Raw genomic sequence first — 16406 nt, forward strand, 5'->3', positions numbered from 1 at the left:
TACGTGTTATACAAAATACAACTTTAAGTTGCCTATGTATTGACTTCCTTTCAAGTATTCTTGACTTTTCGATTGATGTTCTTACATATTACATGGCTTCTAGCTACTCGACCTGGTTGCTGGGTTTGAGGGGACATATTTTTAGTTCTTATGACAATAAGTATGATGATACATTTCAGTGATGATTTCATCATTAAGTTACATATTAGCTCATGGATAATTTTAAGCTTTCCATTGAAGACAGTTGCCATAATAATCATTACAAGATGATAATTTGTGCTTTTATTAACAAGGGAAAAGTTCCACTGTGGTGAAATGTCTGTTGGTAGACATATCTAGGGTTCATATTTCTGGCTTAGAAGTGATTCATCATTGACTCTTTGAGGAAACATTATATTCTACCATCACATCCCAGTGGAATAATTAAATACAATGGCATTTAAGAGAATTTATTTAAATGTCTATTTTTAGTAGGATATTATAATATGTAGTTTTAATTTTGATATTATTTCAATGAGTTCGCTTATTTTGAATTTGTGGCAAGGGCCAGGCTACCAGGAATTAAGAACCTAGTATATATTATTTTTCATTTTCTAATACTATAGCATGCCTCTAAACTTTTCTAAATATTTTAAATTTCCAGTCATTCAATTAATTGGTGCTTAAATATTAAATGACTTTGAATGGCCTTTGCACATGGCTCATTCATTCAACTGAGTCTAAGCTTCTATCCTGAATTTGGGTTATTTTATACTCTATTACTCTCCAGCTGAATTTGGCTTACTATACTATATCTTCATTAAATGCCATATATCTGCAAAGCAGACAGCCAAACACTTATATAACAATGAAAGACATTAAAAACTGATTAAAGTTCATGAAATCACTACTCATTTCCGCTTGAGTTGCTTTATGAAGATTATCTAATACAAGAAGAATCTACTTACTAAAAATTTCTCATTCTGAAGTTATACATATATGTATGAACTCATCAAATGATCTTGAGTCTCCGATATTAGACCAGTGTTTAGATTTCCATTTCATATATTGATAGATGCAATATGCCGCTTGCTGCAATATTATCCCATCTATCAATAATACTACTAATGGTGGAGAATTATTTGTAAGTTGAACTATATTATAAAATAAAGTTTTCTCCCTCAGTGTTTTCTCCTCAAGACCAGTATTTAAAAAAAGTCCAAGTAAACATTTCAATGAAAGCAACATGGGGTGGTAGTTCAAACTATAGAAGAAAATTAAAACTTGAAGTTAATTCTTCTAAAATATAATAAAGATGAAATCCTTGTCCTGGGAATTGCAGAGTAAATGATCTCAGATCCTTGGAATAAATTAGTCTTCCCAGAGGCAGAGAAATGGTAAGTTCTTAGAAGAAAAGAAACAGAAGGGTAGCCAAAGTATATAGATTTGTAAGGTTGTTTAAAGATAAGACGAAAGGAGTGTTTGGGGCTGTGCTGAAATAAATACATCACTAGTAATTTCCACGTATAGCTTGGATTGCTCAGTTTTATGAGACAATTGGGATAGGTTGTTTCGAAGTTTCAGAGCAACTGAAAGGAATTAACTGAGGGCATAATGTATCTTTGGGTTTCATGTTAGTGGGCATTTGGACAGAGAATGTAGTGTATTAAATTAGTTTCATTGCCTTACTGATACTGATTGATAGGTGGGGGTAGAATCTCACGAATGCATGTGGCTAACAGATGTTATTCAAGCTGTCTGTGGCATCAGGCACAGATGGGCTGGGTACGTAGCTTGCCAACAAGACAATAGATGGACTTTGTCTCGAAGACTCTATTCTCATTGACTGGAGAAGTACAGTTGGCCAAAAAATGTCTGAAACCATCCAAAATAAATGCTTGAAGTTTAACATTGGATTTAAGAATTAAATTCAACAAGTGTGGCCTAAGCACCTGCTAAAGGTTTTAGGCATGGTGCACGGCATGTTTTCAAGCTTTTTTATGACTTATAGGCATGTGTGCAAGTAACTATAACAGAGTACAGAATACAAGGTCTGCCATAAAGATAAGGACAGAATTTGTCTGGAAAGGGAAAATGTTATGGGCAGGCTTTGTGGAGGGGGATAAATCTAATGGGGGCCTCGAGGATTTATGGAGCAACCGTAGTGACGACATGTTAGAGGAGAGGAACTGGGGAAATGAAAAACAGAGGCAGGAATGGTAGTGTGTTCAAATTGGTACCTGAATTGCATAGATAGCTTTTGAATAAAGAAGAGTATGAAACAGATAAAGGGCATTTGGCCCAGATTATGGAAACCATTTAACGCAATTCTAAGAATTTTGTTGTATACATAGAAAGGATGCATCAGGAATTTTTGAGCAGGAAGGTAATGGCATTAGTGTGATGTTTTAGAGAGATACTTGGGTGGCAATGTGGAAGACGTTTGAAGCAAGCAACCTGGAGGCAGAGATAGTACATATAAGACTGTAAAATTGTTGTACTGGCTTAGAGTGGCAGCAATGAAGGTGTGAGTTTGGATAGTGGCCTTGGAAAAATTTCTTTAAAAAGAGTGTCATAGGGCCGCCTGGGTGGCGCAGTTGTTAAACGTCTGCTTTCGGCTCAGGGTGTGATCCCAGCATTCTGGGATCGAGCTCCACATCAGGCTCCTCCGCTAGGAGCCTGCTTCTTCCTCTCCCACTCCCCCTGCTTGTGTTCCCTCTCTCGCTGGCTGTCTCTGTCAAATAAATAAATAAAATCTTAAAAAAAAAAAAAGAGTGTCATAATATACTCCTAGAAACATAAAACCTACCAGGACTGAACCAGGAAGAAATAGAAAATTTGAACACACTGATTGCTGGCAATGAAATTGCATCAGTAAAAAAAACAAAAACAAAAACAAAAACCAACTCCCAACAAACAAAAGTCCAGGGCCAGATGGCTTCATAGGCTAATTCTACCAAACATACATTTATTGACTTATTTATTTATTTTGAGAAAGAGAGAGAAGGTGTGTGTGAGCAAGCATAAGTTGGGGGGAGGGGCAGAGGGAGAGGGAGAGAAAGAATCTTAAGCAGACTCCACGCTCAGCACAGAGCCCAATGTGGGGTTTGATCTCACAACCTTGAGATCATGACCTGAGCTGAAGTCAAGGGTCAGACATTTAACCGACTAAGCCACCCAGGCGCTCCTCTACCAAACATTTAAAGAAGAATTACTACCTATTCTTCTCAAACTATTCCAAAAAATACAAGAGGAAAGTCAGTTTCCAAATTCATCCTATGATGCCAGTATCACCCTGATGCCAAAACCAGATGAAGACACCACAAGAAAAGAGAATTACAGTCCAATATCTCTGATGAACATACTATCAAACCAAATCCAATAATACATTAAAAAAATCACATACCACCATCAAGTAGGATTTATTCCTGGGATGCAAGGGTGGTTCAATATTCACAAATCAATCAATGTGATACCTCACGTCAATATGAGAAAGGATAAAAACCATATGATCATTTCAGCAGATACAGAGAAAGCATTTAATCAAGTACAACATCTGTTGTTTTATCCGTGATAAAAAACTCTCAACAAAGTAGGTCTAGAGAGAACATACCTCAACATAATAAAGACCTTATGTGAAAAACTCACAGCTAACATCATACTCAATGGTGGAAAACTGAGAGCTTTTCCCCTAAGGTCAGGAACAAGACAAGGATGTCCACTCTCACGCTTTTATTTAACATAGCACTGGGAGTCCTAGCCGTAGCAATCAGACAACAAGAAAATGTGTCCAAATTGGCAAGGAAGAAGTAAAACTTTCAATATTTGCAGATGATATGATACTTTGTATAGAAAACCCTAAAGCTTCCACCAAAAATCCTGCTAGAACTGATAAATGAATTCAGTGAAGTCACAGGATAAAAAAATCAATGTACAGAAATTGGCTGTATTCCTATACATGAACAATGAAGCAACAGAAAGTGAAATTAAGAAAACAGTCCCATTTACAATTGCAACAAACACAATAAAGTATCTGGGAATGAACTTAACCAAAGAGGTGAAAGGCTTGTAGTCTGAAAACTGTAAAACATGGATGAAAGAAACTGAAGATGACACAAAGAAATGGAAAGACATTCCATGCTCATGGGTTGGAAGAAAAATATTGTTAAAATGTCTATACTACTCAGGGGCACCTGGGTGGCGCAGTCGTTAAGCGTCTGCCTTCGGCTCAGGGCATGATTCCAGCGTTCTGGGATCGAGCGCCACGTCAGGCTCCTCCGCTGGGAGCCTGCTTCTTCCTCTCCCACTCTCCCTGCTTGTGTTCCCTCTCTCACTGGCTGTCTCTCTCTCTGTCAAATAAATAAATAAAATCTTAAAAAAAAAATGTCTATACTACTCAAAGCAATCTGCAGATTTAATGCAATCCTTATCAAAATACCAGCATCATTTTTCACAGAGCTAGAACAAACAGTCCTAAAGTTTGTACAGAACCACAAAAGATCCTGAATAGTCAAAGCAATCTTGAAAAAGAAAAACAAGACTAAATGTATCATGATTCCAGACTTCAAGTTATATTACAAAGCTATAGTAATCAAAACAGTATGGTATTAGCATAAAATAGACAGATAGATGAATGAAACAGAATAGAAAACCCAGAAATGAACCCACAATTACATGGTCAATTACTCTTTGACAAAGGAGGAAAGCAAATACAATACAGTCCCTTCAACAAATGGTGTTGGGAAAACTGGACAGCTACATGCAAAACGAATGAAACTAGACTGTTTTCTTATACCATGCACAAAAATCAACTCAAAATGGATTAAAGACCTAAATATGAGACCTGAAACCATAAAAATCCTATAAGAGAGCATAGACAGTAATCTCTCTGACATTGGCCATGGAAATATTTTTCTAGATATGTCTCCTGAGGCAAGGGAAATAAGCAAAAATAAGCTACTGGGACAACATCAAGATGAAAAGCTTCTGCACAGCAAAGGAAACAATAAACAAAACTAAAAGGCAACCTATGGAATGGGAGAAGATATTTGCAAATGACATATCCAATAAAGGGTGTCAAAAATATATAAAAAATTGCTACAACTCAATACAAAAAACAAATAATCCAATTAAAAAATAGGCAGAAGACATGAACAGACATTTCTCCAAAGAAGACCTACAGATGGCCAACAGACACATGAAAAGATGTTCAACATCACTTACCATCAGGGGATTGCAAATCAAAACTACACTGAGATAACACCTCACACCTGTCAGAATGGCTAAAATCAACAACACAAGAAACAACAGGTGTTGGCGAGGATGTGGAGAAATAGGAACCCTCTTGCATTGTTGGGAATGCAAACTGGTGCAGCCACTCTGGAAAACAGTATGGAGGCTCCTCAAGAAAATTAAAAATAAAAATACCATATGATCCAATAATTCCACTGCTGGGTATTTAGGCAAAGAATATGAAAACACTAATTTGAAAGGATATATGCACTCCTATGTTTATAGCAGCATTATTTACAATAGCCAAACTATGGAAGCAGCCCCAGTGTCCATCAACTGATGAATGGATAAAGAAGATGTGGTGTATATATGTAATGCGGTATTATTCAGCCATAAAAAGGAATGAAATCTTGCCACTTGCAATGACATAGATGGAGCTAGAGAGTATAATCCTAAGCGAAATAAGTTAGAGAAAGACAATACCATATGATTTTGTTCATATGTGGAATTTAAGAAACAAAAAAATGAGCAAGGGGAAAAAAAGAGACACAAACCAAGAACCAGACTCTTAACTACAGAAAACATACTGATGGTTACCAGAGGGGAGGTGGGGGGATGGAGATGAAGGAGTGCACCTGTCACATTGAGCACGGGGTCATGTATGGAAGTGTTGAATCACTATATTATACACCTGAAACTAATATTACACTGTATGTTAACTAACTGGAATTAAAATAAAAACTTAATTTAAAAAAAGGAGATCATAGGGCACCTGGGTGGCTCAGTTGGTTAAGTGTCTTGCCTTTGGCTCAGGTTATGATCCTGGGATTCTGGGATCGAGCCCCAAGTTGGGCTCCCTGCTCAAGGAGTCTGCTTCTCCCTCTCCCCCTCCCCCACCCCACTGTGCGCTCTCTCTCTCTCTCAAATAAATAAATAAATAAATAAATAAATAAATCTTTAAATAAGGGGGGGATCATAAGTAAAAGCCATTTATTATGACTAAGGAGTCAAAAATGTTAACTCAGGAGATACTGGAGCAAAGTAGAAAATGCCCATCTTTTTGCTCACGTACTTGTTCAATAAGAAAAGCTTAAGTGAGCTTAACATTTTTATAGGAAAAGCAAGTGTTATGGGAAGGAGAACTGGTCATATAAAGACATTTAAAATTTAGGGTTCTTTGATTTGAAAATGTGATAGAAGAGATTATTTAAACCTTATATCTGCAGTTTTTATATAATTGCTAGAATTTCTGAGTTCTACAACCATGTGGTGTTCCTTGAAGGGTGGAAAATATACCCCAGGAAACACTGATGGAAAATCTTCTTGTTGAAGGGACAGTAAATGTATGGAATTTGTTTTCTTAGGTTGCCCTTGGGGATGCTTTTCCTCTCTCTTCCCTTCCTCAGGTCTGCAGAACAAGGAGGTTGTTAGGTAGATGACATTTCTGTGCATAGGGGATGAGGAGGTTCCTAAAAGGCAGGGTTTGGGAGTTTGGGATCTTGAAGATAAGGAAGATTGGGGTGGCCTCTCTGGACATGGGACAGCAGAGAGACAGTGGGGGAGGGTGGGAGGGGGAGGGAGAGGGAGATGGAGAGGTTTACTGAAGGGGCTCAGATTCCGGTACTTCGGTGGTGAGAGAATCCATTTGAACATACCTGCACTGAACAACTCAACTATTTGCTCAGAATGTCAGAGAAGCTGTGTATTTCTTCTTTGACAGGAATGTGAGGGTCCTAAATGCAAGAACATGGACTACGTTATGTTTCCCAAAATTAGGTCTATTAAGACTCAACTCCAGTGTCAGTGCCCTGGGATGTGCCCCTGTACGTTATTACCTTTTTTTTTTTTTAATTAGAGTATAGGCAGTAGACTACTTATAACTGTCCTATAGAACTTCCATTAGCAATTCATATGTGGCTTGCTAGCAATGTCAACCTGTACAAGTTACTTACACTCTGTGATCCAGTTTGTTATCTATAAAATGGGGACAAAATATTACTCATGTCATTGTGTTCTTAGAGTATTAATGAGATAATCCATACTAAATAAGCTCTAAATAAATATTATTGATAAGTGGTTCTAGAGATGGTGTCCGCTCCATGGCTGAATAAGATGGCCCCGTCCCTGTCTCCTCCTTACCAACAGTCTGGCATCCGTCCATGGGCAAAGGTGCCTTTGTGGGACCTGTGGGATCCAGCACTGTAGCCAAGGGGAGTGGAGGAGCCTCGCTCTCCCGTGGTCCTGCCTGTGGACTCTGTGGTGGCCAGTGAAATAGCTCCAGCCCCTCCTGACCATGGCCTGAGATCCCCTGGAGATCACTGGCTCAGAAAATCACCACAGACGAGAAAGCCTGTGTGGAAATCGAGGTTTCCAGTGGAGACGTTCCAGCATAGCACTGCAACAAACAAATATGAGTTTGGACACACTGGAGAGGGTAAAAGAGCCACTTTGACTACCCATGTCACCCCTCTCCCAAGGCAGCACAGCTTGGAGACACTTTTGCTCCTGTGAATTCTCCCTCAGGGGCATATGAGAGCTTGTGAGTGAGCACCCAGCTTCCCCACCTATGCCAGACCCGGCCAAAGAGGCCCCCATCCTGGGCTACGGGACTAGGGGTGGGAAGAGGCTGTGGCAGAGAGGACACTCAGACGGCAATATAGGGACTTGGATCCTACTCCCTGCACTGCAGACTCCATCAAGAAGCTCAGCCAAGAGCCTACAGGGACACCTTGCCCATGGATCCTCCCAACTGGCCCATAGGCACCCCTGCACTCTGTGCTCCTCACCCACACGCCCTCAAACCCCCATCCTGTGGCCAGCTCCATGTGCATGCTTCCGATGGCAGCAGCAAGAACTAGTGAGCAGGTACAGAAAGCCAGCTGAATCTGTGGGCCAGGAAGAGACCCTCTGGACAACAGAAGGGAGACCATCAGCCTGGTGTGTTGTAGGATCCAGAGAGGACATGCAAGGTTAAGAATTCTGCCACAAGAGGGAGAAAGAAGTGTGGAGCAGGCATATGTATAGACGGTCTGAGAAGACATGTAAATGGTCAATGGGTCATGAAAATGTGTTCAACATCACTCCTCATCAGGGAAGTGCAAACCAAAACCACAGTGAGCTATCAGCTCACACCCCTTAGAATGGCTCTTACCAGAAAGAGAAGGGGTAAGGGTTGGCAGAGATATGGAGAAAAGGCAACCCTCATGCACTGTTGGTGGGCTTGTAAACTGGTGCAGCCACCATGGAAAACAATGTAGACGTTCCTCAAAAGATTGAAAATAGAACTACCAATATGACCCAGCAATCCCACTTCTGAGTATATACCCAAAGGACATAAAATGACTCTCTTGAAGAGGTATCTACACTCCCATGCTTATTGCAGCGTTATTTACAATAGTGGAGGCGTAACTACCTGAGTGTCCATCTATGGGTGAGTGGATAAAGAAAACGGGATATATATCTGTATCTATATCTATATGATGGAATATTACTCAGCCATTAGAAAGAAGGAAATCTTGCCACGTGTGACAACGTAGATGGACCTTGACAGCATTGTGCTAAGTGAAATAACTCGGACAGAGGTAGGCAAATACTATATGCTCTCACTTATACATGGAATCTAAGTAAAGCTAAACTACTGGAAATGGAAAATAGAATTGTGGTCACTATGAGCTGAGCAGGGGGAAATGGGGGAGATGCTGGTCAAAGGGTGCGGATTTCCTGCCGTAAGATGTGTAAGTTCTGGGGATCTGATGTACAGCATGGTGATTAGAGTCAACAAGATTCTAGTATATAGTTGGAAGTTGCTTACCACAAAAAGGAAATGGTAGTTCAGTGAAGACACCGTGGTACTAAGTAACACTAATGTGGGAATCGTTCTACAATATAGACGTATATCAAATCATCACATTGTACATCTTACACTCACACATTATAGTTCTGTTATATCTCAATAAAGCCAGAAAATAAGTCACAAAACAAATATTTCTTCATGATCAGTCGCACAAATCTAGATAATATATTAAGCATTTTAGCAGCAAAGTACCTTGCTGCTCACTTTCTCAGTTGAGTGCTTGGCCAGGTGCAGAGTATTTTAGGGCAATTTTACAGCCGGAGATATTTAATAGATGATCATCTCTATCGACTTTGGAATAAAGATTCTACTGAGTTGTCACACAAAGGCTATTGTGGTCATGTGCATTGGAAAATGGTGTGGAAAGGGAAAAGAAATAACCTAAGCTGTGTTCAAAGAATAGGATGTATTCTTTTATAATAACCACATTATAGCAGGTTTATCATTTGAATGTAAATTCAGAGCCGATGTCCTTGCATGCTGTTTGTGGGAATTCTAAGGGAAAGTACTATTCTCAAGTGTATCATGAAATGGCATTAACATTTCCCACCCACCAGCTTCTGTTGATGGAATAGTCAAAAATGCTCAGGTGCAACCCCTTGAAAATGAGGCAGAAGTGAAGACAGAAATCCATTAGGCTCATTGCTGTTAGAGAAGTTGAACAAAAATAAACTTGTTTTTCGAGTAGCATGTAACTTTGAGAATTTCTGATGCAATATTAAAAAAGCCAATAATGTTGAAACTGTAGGCAATATTAAGAGCTTCGAGAATAGTCACATCTGGCCAGTGAAGGAAAACAAGAATATAGTACTTTCTCCCATTAATGGCATAATGAATTCAGAACCGTTCTTTGCAATTTCCCCCAAAGTTAGATGGTGATAGTATTTTCTATCTCATACTTATTTCATTACGGATTAGTTGGAAAGGCTCTTCTTTATAAATTTTTCTTAGATTTATTCTCTTCTTTCCATGCTTGCTTTTGCTATTCAAGCTATGATTTTTTTTTCAAGTTTGAATTATTTTAGTGGCCTCCTAACTGTTCTTCCATGTCCAATATGATCTGGATGGTTCTTCTCATAGTTTCTGTAACAAAAATATCATAGGCTCAGAAACACTGACCATTTGTTTCTCATGGTTCTGGAGGCTGGGGAGTCTGAGGTCAAGGGGCAGGCAGAGTCAGCATCTGGTGAGAGCTTCCTGCCTCACTGTGTCCTCACAGCATGGAAGGGGAGGGAACTCTGTGGGGTCTCTTCTATAAGGGCACTAATCCATGCCTCCATGAGGGCCACACCCTCATAACCTGATCACCTCCCCAAGCCTCACCTCCTGACCCCAGCACATTGAGGGTTAGGCATCAACACGTGGATCCAGAGTGAGAGGTGGGGCACAGACATTCAGTCTGCAGTCCTGTTGCAGGGCTAAGGTCTTTCCAAGGCTACTATTGTCGTGTTGCATTCCTGCTCACGAATCCATTATTACTTTCTTTTTTGAGTTCTACCTCATCTAGTTAGTAACTGTTCACATTTTCATGCTCAGAAATCCAGTTCCATCCCATGCATCTAACGTAATTTCTACCACTCCCCAGTTTTATTATCATTCACCGGGGAGCCCCACCTTCCAGACACCTCCTCTCCTCTCTGGACCATGCCCCATCTCCCCTTCCTGCTTTGATGACGCCTCCAGCTCCATCCCCTCGCTGCCCTGGGCCCCCTGCACCTAACTAGATATACTCCATGCTTCAAGGCCTTCTTGCCGCCAGCTTGGCCGTGACCCACAATTCGGGATCAGTTTGACAAAAAGGAGAATTCTCTATTCCAGATATTGAGCTGATGACCCCATAGTCCACTCTGACCCACCAATTTCTTCTTCTGAATTTGAGTTTTCTTCCTTGTACCTTCCAAAGGGCTTATTTGGTTTTTTGATTAAAAGAAAAATAAAGGTCCTTGCTGGCAACTGGATTTGTATAAATCGGTGTGACAGATGCACTTTATACTGCTGTATACCTGCCCTGGAGTGCTTCTCGCCAGGCAATGCCTATAGGCCTGGATCCTGGCCAACACCCGAAGAAGCATAATGAACTGATAAAAATAGAAGTGGATTGCAGAAGATGACAGCAAGCACACAGAAAGGCCGTTTCTCATGCATCTTGTAGGGTGGGGGGTGGTAGCGAGGGGCTGGCCAAGGATCAGTGTTGATTATATGGTAATGCTTGGAAACTTCGGAAGTACAGATTTTTCTTCCTTCAAATGAGTCCAAGGATTGTCGGGGGGATTGGAAGAGCTACGCTCTCCAAGTTTAGGGCAGGAGAAAAGTAGTCCGTGCACACCAGTGGGTGTGAATAAAGAATGTGTAAGACAAATGTCTTACATTGGGAGGGGTCGGTGGCTTAGAGGCCTTGGTTCTTGCATTTGGTGGGGATTGCTTGCTGGCCAAGACACCCTTTTCTTAAGTTGAAAGAAGCCGGTGGGATCTCCCATTTCACAGCTGGGCAGACTGAGGGAGGCTGCTGCGTGAAGCTCAGGGTCTTTGTTTTACATCTGGAATGCCTGCAGCTGACTGAGAGGATTGAGCAAGTTCCAAAATGGAGGCCAAGCTGAGAGGCCACCTGAGGCCCCGCAGCCTCCTCTCGCTGTGACGGGGCCCGCTTTGTTCCGAGCCGTTAAACTCTTTCAGTTAGCTTTGGATCCTGTTTACAGCACACAATCAAATGCCCATCTGATGGTTTGAATCATAACCATCATTCAGTTTTCGCACAGAATTAGCCAAGTTTTAGGCTAATTGAAAGAGAGCACCTGCCCAAAAGTGGTGCCTTTGATTTTTCAAGTTGAATTCTGGTTGTTCCAGCCATTTGGGGGGGTTCTTTATTCTATCCCTGTCTTGAGTGGTGTTCAACAACACGCCTGTGTTTGCTTCTTCTAAACCAGGGCACATTGGATAGAAAGGATTCGCTGGATGCCTAGCAGTCTTCTGAGAGCAGGTGTCTGAAAGATAAACTTTACAAACTATTACAAACTTCAAGAATTTCTTTGTGCAGAAATTGATCCAAATCGGGCAGCATCTAATCTTGCAGACAGAAAGGAGCACCGAGGAGCTGTGCACAATGAAGGTTTTTATAGGCAGAAAGGCGCAGAACAAGGAAGCCATCCTTAGGAGAAAGCAGGCCGGTTCTCACAATGTCCCTTTCCTTCAGGGGCCGGCAGGGGACCATCTGGCAGTTTACCTGACTCGTGCTGATCCAGAGGTTCGATGGGCTGGTTTAAGGTTCCACTTCTGGGAGATCCAAAGCTGTAATTCGGTCTCACTTTGGTGAGTTTGGCAAACATAAGCAACTCCATTTTGGGCGGTTTGTCTTGTTTTCCACAATTCCCCCTTTCGCTCAGCCTCTCAGCCTGACTGGGAGATGTGATCAAATGTTAAGGCACTCCCAGCGGCCACCCTGGGGTTCCTGAGGATTTTTGCAGAAGTTTTCGTGGTAGTCATGGCTCACGATGTCAGGTGCACGTGACTGAAGTCAGTCATTCTCTTTGCTCCTTTGCTGATGTTCAAGTTTTAGGGGGATTATTTACTTGGTGCTTAGTGGCTGTGAACGTGCACTTCAAGGTTTTGAGAGACTACAATGCACCATGGAAACCATGGTTATTACGAGCAGGGTGATTCCCAATGTCAGGAGTGCACTTTGAAGCCATGGTGAGTTGCTTTCTTAAGCCAACCTGCGTGTTCCGTGATCTTCTGTAGCCGAGTCTCAACTTCTCCAGAAGTGTCAATCCAAACGCAGCAGGGAGTGTTGGCCACAGCACAAGCATCTCCCCGCTCAGCTAAAAGGCAGTCAAGGGCTCTCCTATTATCAGGAACAGCTTTGGCCAGACTCTGGGGACTTGTGTCGGCAGCTATTGCTTTATGCAGCACATTTTGCAGTATCTTCAAGAGTTGAGGGGAGCGTCCTGACCCAGCCTCATTCGCACTTACCCCCAGCCAGGACAATAGGGATCTCTCTGCCAAAGGAAGCTAATTCTGAATCATGAATGCCTCCTCCTCATTTCCAGTTGAGTCTGTGGCTTGGGACTGGAAAGGAGACAGCCATGGAAACCAGTCAAATTTCAAGGTCTGTAGCCTGCAAAGATGGTTTTATTCTAGCTCCCATCTCAACCAGGCTCCCCAAATGTAGTACCGGGAATGCTGACTTTGTAAGAATTCTTACCATTTGTCCGCTTCTGCCGGTTTTCCCAGGTTCCCATCTGCAGGCTCTGGAGGGAGTCTCCTAGCAGGTGTCATCCTGGTCCCCAGAAATTGTACAAGAGGAGAAATAATTTTCCCTGTCCCCTTCACGGTGATGCTTGGCCCACACTGCTTTTACCCCGTGACACGTCCTAAGTGGATAAGGTCGTCAGTTAAAAGTTCTTCCTTGTGGCCACTTGTCCTTCCAGTTTATCTTTGGTAAAATTCATCGGCTTGTTCAGCCTAACACGAAATTTTGTTCTCAGTTGGTCCTGGTCCATTTCCCAGTCCGACCCGGTCCGTTTCTAAGGAGCACCGAGCCTGGTTTCCAAGTCGGACCCGGTCCAGTTTCTAGGTTGCACCCGAGCCGGAAAAAGAAACTCTCCAGTTTGAACCTCCTAATGCAAAAAGTGCGGACCGGAGCGGGACGCGCCCGGCACCTCCAAGGCGGCGGGAAAGCAGCGAGCTCGCGGGACTCACAGGTACCTTCCCGTGCAGGCTCGTCGCTCCTTCTGTGCTCTCTTCTGGCACCAGAGTGTTAAAGATAAACTGAGGCACACTGAAACTTTTATGAGTTTATGTGAGAACAGTGGACCCAGTCGGGCAGCAGCGAGTCTAGCAGGTAGAAGGGAGCTCCGAGGGGGAAGGTAAGGGGGACAAGGCAGCTATACCGGATAAAAAAGCGGGTTGCTTCTCACGAGGTCCCCTTCCTTCAGGGCCGGCAGGGGACCATAGGGCAGATTACCTGACTCGTGCTGACCAGGAGGTTCCCGATGGGCTGGTTTAAGGTTCCACTTCTGGAAGAGCCAAGGCTGTCTTTCAGTCTCAGTTTGGTGACCTGCGGCTTAGCCATGAGCAGCTCCACTGGGGGCCTGTGGTCTTGTTCTTAACAGGAGCTTGTGATTGTATTTCTTTGTGGGGAAATCTGAGGTCGAAAATCTGAGCCGCTACTCTCAAGTGGGAATTTGAGTGCTGCCGGCGCACAGAAGTCTAGAAACAGGCCTGTGCCCTTGCCATCGCGTTCTGGTTCTGTACCTTTCTCTGTTATCCGTGCCGCTGTGGTCTAGCAGAGTAAGACGTACTTTAGGAGCCGGAGGATCCAGGTTCACATTCAGACCCTGGCCCCTAACAGCTGTGTGTCCAGGTGCAACTTAGCCCTTTGCATCTCCATGTTATTACCTCCTGGGCTTGTTATGAGGAATCAGTCAGGTGGTTGATGAGATTAAAGCGTCTTCAGTGATAATCCGTCCCGAGGTGAGGCATCTCAGCCAGAGCAGACACCCTGAACGGTGGGGGCCAGTTCCTTACCGCGTTAGTGGTGACGCTCACTGTCTGAGCAAATGTATTCCTCTCCGTAGATTGTCATCTTTTTATTTGGATAAAAAGTGCATTTTCTAAAACGAAATATTCCCTCTCATGTTTTTCTTCGTCCTTGTTTTCCTCCTTCCTCTTTCATTGATGTTTGATGGGGAGTGTATGTGAAATCTTTTGTGTCCTCATAGGAAGACACTGATTAAAAAAAAAGTAGGTTACAGTTTTCTTAAAATTTGGTAATCATATTTATTCATTTGTTTCATTTCTAGTTAATTTTTAACTTTAACATATTCTAAACCTATGGAAAATAATACAACAGACATCTGATCTAGATTTTGGCAAATGATTTGATTATATTTGCCTTGGATGCCTTTATGAAAAGAGGCAAAAAAGCATAGAGACAGCGAGAGTCACAGACCTACAGCCCATTCCTCCTTCTTTTCCCCACACACCCTCTCTATTAAAGCGGTCTGCATCCTTCCCATGCAGGGATTTGAATTCTAATAACAAATGTAGGTCTCTACAAAATAAAAATATTATTCTTTGTCTTGAAAGTTTATATTCATTCTTACTATATCTTCAGTTTGCTTTTCCTCTCTCAATATTAGACTAATTAAAACCTATGTATTTACTTCATTATATTTACTATTAATCAGCATTCCATTTTATGACCATTCCAGGACTTATCACCTATTTCTTGATGCACCTTTAAAGGTTATTTCCAGGTTTCTGCAACTGTAACTATATGTATCTACAGTAGATTTTCTTGTATATACGTGCATGTGGTAACTGTGCCAGGCTATATGCCTGGGAGTAGAATTGGTTGGATTGTAGTGGTTTTGTGTTCCCACCTCCACTGCTCACTGAAGTGGCTACACCGATTCATGGTCCTGCTGGTGGTGTGTGAGCGTTGCTGGTAACCCCTTATCCTTGTCAACGTGTGGTATTACTCAGCTTCGGAGTGTTTGTCAAACTTTTCACTGTGGTTTAATTTGTATTTCCTCAATTACTCATAATTTGGTAGTAATCTGACCATGTTCTCATATTTATACTGGTGAGTCAGATTTCATCTTCTGTGAATTGCCTATTTTATCCTTTGTTCATGTTTTCTATTGTATTTTTTTGTTTAAAAATATTTACAGGAATTTGAATGATCTCTGCACTAATCTTTTGTTAGTCATATGCATTATGAATATCTTCTCCCCATCTGCTTCACATTCTTTTGTGATGCTTGTAATGTATTCTATAATACATATTTTATTTTTAATTTCAATGTGGCTAAAATTTTCCTTTATGATTTGCTGTTTTGCTTTTGTGTCTTTAAGCATTCCATTCCTACCTTGACAACATAAATATGTTTCCCTACATCTTTGTTCTAGAGGTTTTCTCCTTTGGATCTTCAATGATATAGGTGTCATGTTGTATATGGCATAAAAAAATCTGAGTTAAGGGATGCCTGTGTGCCTCAGGTGGTTAAGCATCTAACTCTTGGTTTCTGCTAAGGTCATGATTTCAGGGTTGTGAGATTGAGCCACGGGTCAGGCTCATGCTCAGCGTTGAGTCTGCTAGTCCCTCTCCCTCCTTATCTGCTCCCACTCTCAATCAGTCAATCAGTCAATAAACAAACAAAATCTTAAAAAAAAAAAAAAAAAGAAATCTGAATTAGAAAAGGTAATGCTAGCTGCTTTACTAAGTAAACCCCAAAATCTCAGTGGTCTACCCCAATAAAAATGTATGTCTTCCAGGAAGTCCAAAATAGGTATTTCTGACTGGCAGGTGTCCCTCCTCTAGGACTTGCTTAGCGACCCAGGCC

This window comes from Ursus maritimus, unplaced genomic scaffold (assembly GCF_017311325.1).
Source record: "Ursus maritimus isolate PB19 unplaced genomic scaffold, ASM1731132v1 scaffold_28, whole genome shotgun sequence".
Taxonomy (NCBI): Eukaryota; Metazoa; Chordata; class Mammalia; order Carnivora; family Ursidae; genus Ursus; species Ursus maritimus.